Source organism: Pan troglodytes, chromosome 18 (genome assembly GCF_028858775.2).
Source record: "Pan troglodytes isolate AG18354 chromosome 18, NHGRI_mPanTro3-v2.0_pri, whole genome shotgun sequence".
Classification (NCBI taxonomy): Eukaryota; Metazoa; Chordata; class Mammalia; order Primates; family Hominidae; genus Pan; species Pan troglodytes.
This window is the reverse complement of record NC_072416.2, coordinates 74,230,806-74,239,782: the sequence shown is the minus strand read 5'-3', so window position 1 is coordinate 74,239,782 and position 8,977 is coordinate 74,230,806. Positions and strand designations below refer to the sequence as shown.

The window sequence follows — 8,977 nt, the reverse complement described above, 5'->3', positions numbered from 1 at the left end:
ATTGGTGCTAACAGTTGTTGACCAGTGAAATACATTATTTGAGGGGTATTTTTGAGAATCAGCTATAGCTCTGAACTCAGACTGCTTGAGTGTTGATTCTGAACTCAGTTCTCACCAGTTACGTCACTTTATTTAAGTTACGTAACTTCTCTGTGCCTTTGGGGATAACAATAGTGTTTATCTTATATAATTCCTGAGAGAAAAAAATAATAAAATAAATGCACAGCATTGGAGCAATGCCTGGCAGATGGTATGAGCTCTGAAAGTCCCAGTGATTATTATTATCTTTACTTATTACCTTTTCTAAATATCTTTGCATCTGGACTATGTTTTCTTCTATATTCTGGCTTAAATTTTATCTTCAATAAAAATGGTGTGCTGAGAGAAATCCTCTGTTAACTGCAACTCCTTTTTAATTTTTATTTGAATGTAGGTTTACATAGCCACACACTACTGAAGAATTAGGAAGTTTCCTTAAAAGACATGGCCCACACTTCATCACTGTGCAAAGAAATGAACAATTCAAGAAAAAAATTAGATTAAATCCTGAAATTAAATCCCAGATTTTAAAAAATGCTAGTAAAAATGGATCTACATGCCTTGCTATTAAGATCTAATATTCTCCCAAATATGTAGTAATGAAGGTTGGAAAGACATCCCTTAGGCATTCTCATGAAATGAGAATATAAACAGCTTAAATAGACAGTGTGATTAAGGCCCCCTCCATAACATCAAAATCACCTCCAACTTAATTCTACTCATTGAAAGAAAGAAATTACTTCATTTCTAACTGAATACAAGATTCCTTTTTAAAGTAACAATTGGCAAACAATATTATTTGGCTTTGATATGCAATAAACCTAAATGTACTTTGAGGGTTATTAAATCACTGGGATCTTCAATACCAAGAAGAATAAGAAGATACAATTGCTTCATTTTCTTCATGCTTTCCCCTGTGGACTGAATGTTCTGATCTTATTTACAAAGTGATTTTTTGTATTGGAAAGGTAATTTTAAAAATCATGCTTTTGCCAGAAAGGACTGGGAATGAAAGTTAATATAGTAAAAGAAAAAAAAATGAGCCAGAGTAATACGTTCTATTTCCATTTCACCCATTTCTTGTCCCTCACATGAGTGGAAAAAAATGGATATTTACATTGAATTTTTGAGAGTTTGACATGTTCTTAACTAAATATGTCTTCAATAGAACATTTTCAAAATTCTCTTATAAACATCTCTCTATGAGCATTTTCCCAGGAACAGAAGAAGTCTATTTTTAACAAAGTCTGTAAGCTCTGCCAGAAGGAGACGCTTTGCCTCTTGGAGGAAGCCACTTCACTGAGCACCCAGCAGTCATGAAATCATTTCCCTTCAATACACAAGCTGTGCTCCTGAAGTTTACCAAAGGTATGTGAAGAACTTTAAATATCTGAAGAACATGGGATATGACTACGTTTATATTATATAAGTACAAGATAATAATATTTTTGAACATTGACTTGATTTCTGATCCAAACAAAACAAAACTGAAACAGCCCTTTAAATTACACACACATCACAATCTTTCCTCAAGCTATTTCGGTATTTCAATCCACCATCAGATGCCTTAAATATTATATACTGCTTCTAACTACTACACCATCATTCATTCCTCTACATTACCACAAGCCGAATTTTTATTTATGTATGAGTTTCACCATTCTACTATAACTTCTTTTGGGTAAAATAACACCTCCCAATATAAATCACTTTTTCCAAGGAATGCTTATACACTGTTGGTGGCAGTGTAAATTAGTTCCATGATTGTGGAAAGCAGTGTGGTGATTCCTCAAAGAGCAAAAAACAGAAGTACCATTTAACCCAGAAATTGTGTTACTGGGAATATAACCAAAGGAATATAAATCGTTCTATCATAAGGACAAAGGCATGCATCTGTTCATTGCAGCACTATTAATAATAGCAAAGACATAGAATCAACCTAAATGCCCATCAAGGGTATACCAGATAAAGAAAGTGTGGTACTTATGCACCATGGAATACTATGCAGCTATATAAAATAACAAGATCATGTCCTTTGAAGAACTATGGAAGGAGCTGGAGGTTATTATCCTTAGCAAACTAACACAGGAACAGAAAACCAAACACTGCATGTCCTCACTTGTAAGTGCGAACTAAATGATGAAAACACATGGACACATAGAGGGGAACAACAGACCCAGGGGCCTACCAGAGGGTGGAGGGTGGCAGGAGAGAGAGGATCAGAAAAAATAACCAATGGGTACTAGACTTAATACCTGGATGATAAAATAATGTGTACAACAAACCCCTGTGACATGAGTTTACCTATATAACAAACGTGCACATGAGTTTGCCTATGTAACAAACCTGCACGAGTTTACCTATATAACAAACCTGCACATGAGTTTACCTATATAACAAACGTGCACATGAGTTTACCTATATAACAAACCTGCACATGAGTTTACCTATATAACAAATCTGCACATGAATTTACCTATATAACAAACCTGCACATGAGTTTACCTATATAACAAACCTGCACATGAGTTTACCTATCTAACAAACCTGCACATGGGTTTACCTATATAACAAACCTGCACATGAGCTTACCTATATAACAAACCTGCACATGAGTTTACCTATAATAACAAACCTGCACATGGGTTTACCTATATAACACACCTGCACATGAGCTTACCTATATAACAAACCTGCACATGAGTTTACCTATATAACAAACCTGCACATGAGTTTACCTATATAACACACCTGCACATGAGCTTACCTATATAACAAACCTGCACATGAGTTTACCTATATAACAAACCTACACATGAGTTTACCTATATAAAAACCTACACATGAGTTTACCTATATAACACACCTGCACATGAGTTTACCTATCTAACAAACCTGCACTTGTACCCCTGAACCTAAAATAAAAGTTTAAGAAATTACTTTTTCCTCTTCTTCCTCATTCTATTTGTCCATTCAGCAGCCAAACATCACACTATTCCTTCCTTGAACATCACCTGCCTTCTGTCTTTCCAATCCTCTTTCACCTCATTTTCAGACTTCCTTCTTGCAGCTTCCCCTAACACTCTTCTTTTCCTAAAGATGTTCTTTTCCCCTATTTTCATCTCACTTCTACCCAATTTTCACTTTTTATATAAATCTTTTCAAGTGTTCTATAATCAGAAAATGTACATATCTGAAATTTTTTCTGAACTCTAAAAAGGTATTTTAAACTATGTCTAAAACCTCCATAGTTGATTAGACTTGAGTCAACTAAACTCAACATCTAACCCTCCAAAATCCTCTTCAGTGTTATTTGTTCCTATCTTAGTTCATAGGATCACTGCTATGTCCAGTTAGAAACCCATACATCATTGTTGAAATCAGTGTTCTCTCACCACTACAAAACATCTACAAATTCTTTAATTCTATTAACAAGATGGTTTTTATTCTAATCCATTCTCAACATCTCTCTCATTGTTCTGGTTCATTATCCCTCATTTGGTCTATCATAATAACTTCCTTACTAGCTTTATGTTCTCAAGAACTTTGAGGGTTGACAGTCAATAGCTCCTTCTCAAACATTTTCTTGCCTACCAATGTCATCCGCTATGAAAGTTTATTGGAGTTTTCTTATTTGTGCTAAATAAGATATTGTATCCTTAAATCCTCCTTTAGAATGGAGAAAGGCCAAGTCACTTTGAATACATTGAATTATATATTATTAACACTTTTTTATATACTTGTTATTAATGATGTGATGGTGGTGGCAAGTATCATCAAAACTTATCCTTTTGGATACTCGGATATTCACTGATGAGCTTTTGGCCCCTTTCTCGCCCTAAGCAGAAATGAGATGGATTATTATGCAGAGGCCTTTAGCTTCTGAGTTTGAAAATCCCACTTCCGAATTCCAGATATGCCACCCTAGTTTAAAGAAGAAATAACAGCTTGGACATTAAAAGTTTATCAACTTCTGTAATCCCAGCACTTTGGGAGGCTGAGGTGGGCAGATCACTTGAGGCCAAGAGTTTGAGACCAGCCTGACCAATGTGGTGAAACCCCGTCTCTACTAAAAATACAATAATTAGCTAGGTGTGGTGGTGTGCACCTGTAATCCCAGCTATTTGGGAGCCTGAAGCTGGAGAATTGCTCGAATCTGGGAGGTGGAGGCTGCGATGAGCCAAGATCATGCCTCTGCACTCCAGCCTGAGTGACTGAATGAGAACCTGACTCAAAAAAAAAAAAAGTTTATCAACTCCAGTCAAATGTGCTTTCACGGGTTGCCCTTCTCCCATCACTACCACCACATCCCAAAGCTACCCACGGGAAGAGGAAGAGAGCTGACAGAGCAGGGTTTGCAAACCAGCCTTTGAGAAGAGAACAAGAACCATATGGGAAGTACCTTCTCATTCAAGACGGACAAAAAAACACTTAAGGAAATTACCCTGGAATTTGAAGGTATTTCTGGAAATAGGAGATGACAATAACTTCTCCTCTAGGCTTTGTTGCACATGAATGATGGAGCATAGAAATTGTCAAAGAAGTAGAGCTTGAAAGGGGTGTATGAGGAGAAGGCTGAATGGATGTGGATGGAATCTTCATTAGATGAGCCAACGGAGAAAAGATGGAGAACCTCTCTGATGTCACAAAGTATGACTGAGGGTGGGAAGTGCTGAAGGGAAACAAGAGCCAGTGCAAGGTAGAATGCTGCAAGTGGTGTGCCTGGCCCCGCTAAGAACAGGAGTCTGCACTGCTAGGGATGAGAGGTCAACTGCACAGCACCATGGACAGCAAATATCATAGCACCATTAACAGCAGAAATGAGTGTAGCATGGAAGCAGAAATCATATGGGACCTAGGAGTGCGTGTGTGTCAGAGAAGGAGAAGGAGGGGGACAGAGAAAGAGAGAAAAATAAAATTCTTCGTAGGCTGCTTGCAAAAGCTACTCGTAAGTCTTACTGTGATATCAATGACCCAGAGGGAGTGTAGTGGACCGCACTTACACAGAATTTAAAACTTGAATTAACTGAGCTTATATCTTGCACAGGCTGAATATTCCCTTAAAAAAAGCATATTTTCAAAAGGAAGTAACTAGAGTATTAGTGTCAAAATACGGTATTTTTAGCTAAAGAGAATTATCAGGAGTAATTATAACTCAAAAAGCTGTTTTTAAAAAGAGTAATGCATCTTATTAGGGAAAAATTCCTTCCTATACACACTGATAAGATACTAACATTGACTTAATGCTCAAGGTCCCACGTTCCTCTACTTCACTACCATCCTCTTCCCTGCCTCCCACCACCTGTTATAGGAGACCCGACTGGTTGCCTATTTACCTTTCTGCTCATCCCTAGCCCAAGGCTATTGTTCCCCTTTGGCTTCCTTGGATAAGAAGTTTCCCTATCCATTTTGCTGACTCTCTCTTACTAAGCCTAGAAGATGCAGATTATTTGTCAATTCTCTGGGGAAGCATCTCAGACCAACCCCAGGTTGAGTCATGCTTTCTCTTAGGGCTCCACTAATACCCCATGCACATTTCTATGGCTGTCTTTGCCAGGCTTCATTAAAGCCTACAGATTCCATGTTGGTTTCCTGCAGTGCTTTGAGCTCCTGTGGACAATTATGGTTCTCCTACATATGTATGTGTCTATTTGACTGAGCATGATGCCTGACATATAATAAATGACCAATAAATATTTAATTCAACAAATGGGTAGAAGTAATGTCTATTATCAAAAAGACAAAAGATTATAATTGTTGGCAAGGATGTGGAAAAAGGGAACCCTGGTAAACCGTTGATAGAAATGTAAATTAGTACATCTATTACGAAAAACAATATAGGGGGTTCCCTCAAAAAATTAAAAATAGAAATACCATATGATTCAGCAATCCCATTTCTGGGTATATATTCAAAGGAACTGAAATCAGTATGTCAAGGAAATGTCTGCACTCCCATGTTTATTGCAGCATAATTCATAATAGCCAAGATGTGAAATGAGCCTAAGTGCTCATCAACAGATGAATGAACGAAGAAAATATTATACATACATACATAGACACACACATACACACACAAACACACACACACACTGGAATGCTATTCAGCTTTTTAAGAAAAGATCCTGTCATTTATGATAATGCGTATGAACCTGGACGGCATATGCTAAGTGAAATAAGCCAGTCACAGGAAGAGAAATACTGCATGGCTCAGGGTTAGAGTTAGAATTAAGGTCAGGGTTAGGGTTAGGGTTAGGGTTAGCCTGAATATCTACATGCAGAAGAGTGAAATTGGACCATTATCTCACACTTGTGGAATCTAAAAAAGTTGAACCAATAGAAACAGAAAGTAGAATGGTAGTTGCCAGGGGCTGGGGAGAGAGAAGGAAAAGAAAATGGGTAGATGTTAGTTAAAGAGTACAGTTTCAGTTAGACAGGATAGAAAAATTCTGTAGATCTATTGTACCAGTATGGTGACTATAGTTAATAATAAGACAATACATGATTTCAAAATCCTAGGAGATTAAGTCTTCAATGTTCTCAACACTAAAATAGTATGAGGTGATAGGTATGTTAATTAGATTGATTCAATCATTTTACAATGTGTACATATAACAAAATATCATGTACACTGTAAATATATACAATTTTTTTCAATTACACCTTAATAAACCTGAGGGAAGAAAGGAAATAAAAATAAAATGTTTATGAATAAATTTAACCAAGGAGGTAAAATACCCATACACTAAAAATTACAAAATATTGATTAATAAAATTGAAGAAAACACAGATAAACAAAAAGCTATCCCATGTTTATGAACCAAAATAATTGATATTGTTAAAATTTTCATACTACCCAAAGCAATCTAAAGATTTGATGCAATCTCTACCAAAATTCCAATGGCATTATTCACAGAAATAGAAAAAAAAATAAAATTAATGTGTAGTCATAAAAGACCCTGAATAGCCAAAGAAATCTTTATGAAGAAGAACAAAGTTGCTGGTACATCATGCTGCCTGACTTCAAAATACAGTACAAAATTGTAGCAATCAAAATAGTATGGTACTGGCATAAATACAGACATAGACCGATGGAACAGAATAGAAAGTACAGAAATAAATTTAAATTACACGTTTGTGGTCAATTTATCTTGGACAAAGATGCCAAAACTACACAATGAGGAAAGGATAGTCTCTTCAGTGAATGGTGGGAAAACTGAATATCTACATGCAAAAGAATGAAATTGTACCATTATCCCATACAATATACAAAATCAACTCAAAATATATTAAATATTTAAATGTGAGACTTGACATTCTCTCTAGTAGGTGAAAACAGAGATGAAAAGCTCATGACATTGGTCTTGGCAGAGACTTTATGTATTTGACTCCAAAGCACAGGCAACAAAAGTAAAAGTAGATAAAACTGTATCAAATTTAAAAGCTTCTGCAGAGCAAAGGAAACAATCAACAGAGTAAGAGACAACCTACAGCATGTATGAGAATATTTACAAGTCAGGGATCTGATGAAGAGTTAATACCCAAAACATGTAAGAAACTCAAACAACTCAATAGCAAGAAAACAAACAGTCAGATTAAAAAATGAGCAAAGGATTTGGGAATAGATATTTCTCAAAAGAACACATACAAGTGATCAACAAGCATCTGAAAAATTGTTCAACATCACTAATCATTAGAAAAATGCAAATTAAAACCACAATAAGATATCATCTCACACCTTTTAGAATGGCTTTTACTGAAAAGATAACCAGTGTGGAGGGAAAGGAGCCCTTTTACACTGCTGGTGGGAATGTCAATTGATACAGACATTAGAGAAGACAGCATGGATGTGTGTCAAAATTTTAAAAATAGAACTGTCATATGACCCAGCAATCCCACTCCTGGGTATATATGCAAAGGAAATAAATTTGGTATGTCAAAGAGTTATCTCTATTCCTACGCTCACTGCAACATTATTTACAATAGCCAAGACATGAGGATACTCTAAATGTCCATGTATGGATAAATGGAGAAAGAAATTGTGATGTATACATATAATGGTGTATTAATCAGCCTTAATAAAGAAGAAAATTCTGTCATTTGCAACATCATGAATGAACCTGGAGGACATTATGTTGAGCGAAGTAAGCCAGGCACAGAAAGACAAATATCGCATGATCTCACTCATATGTGGAATCTAAAAAACCTAAAGTACTAATATGTACTATGACATGGATGAAACTCAAATATATTATACTGTGTGAAAGAAGTCAGACACATAAGGTTCAAAGTGTATGATTCATTTATATGAAATACCCAGAAGAGGCAAACCTATAGAGACGGAAAGCACTGGCAGTTGCCAGGACTGTGAGGAGGTGGGAATGAGAAGTAATAATTGCTTAAATGGTGCAGGGTTTCCTTTTGAGATGATAAAATAGGAACCAGATGGTGGTGTAGGTTGCACAATACTGTGAATGTACTAAACGCTATTGAATTGTACACTTTAAAATGGCTGAAATAGTGGATTTGATCTAAACAAAGAAAGTTATTTTATCATATGTATGTTTTGTTAATCTTAATTACTCACATAATAATACGTTGTGAACATCTTTCCATGACATTAAATAATCTTATGAAATATTTAAAAATTTTAAATTTTATAATTTTTTTAAAGTGAACTCATAGTAGCAGAGAGTACTACGGTAGTTGCCACAGTATAGAGGGTGGTAGAAAGAGAGGTCTAAAATTTCAGTTTTAAAGAAGAAATAAGTTCTGGAGATCTAATGTACAGCATCGTGACTACATGTAATAAACTGTATGTATACTCAAAATAAGAGAGTAAGAGTAGATCTTAAATGTTCTCACCACACACACACACACACACAAATGGTAACCATGTAAGGTGGTGAATATGTTAATTAGCTTGATTGTGGTAATTATT

General features: G+C 35.7%; 1 long non-coding RNA gene across 1 annotated transcript; it reads right to left on the bottom strand.

Annotated features, from left to right (window-relative positions):
• Positions 1-390: 390 nt before the first annotated feature.
• LOC107968903 (uncharacterized) lies at positions 391-4,681 on the bottom strand. The gene is made up of 2 exons (XR_001710441.3): positions 4,484-4,681; positions 391-501 (listed from the first exon to the last, which is right to left on the bottom strand). It is a non-coding gene; the product is annotated as an uncharacterized LOC107968903 (long non-coding RNA).
• Between the last annotated feature and the right edge of the window lie 4,296 nt (positions 4,682-8,977).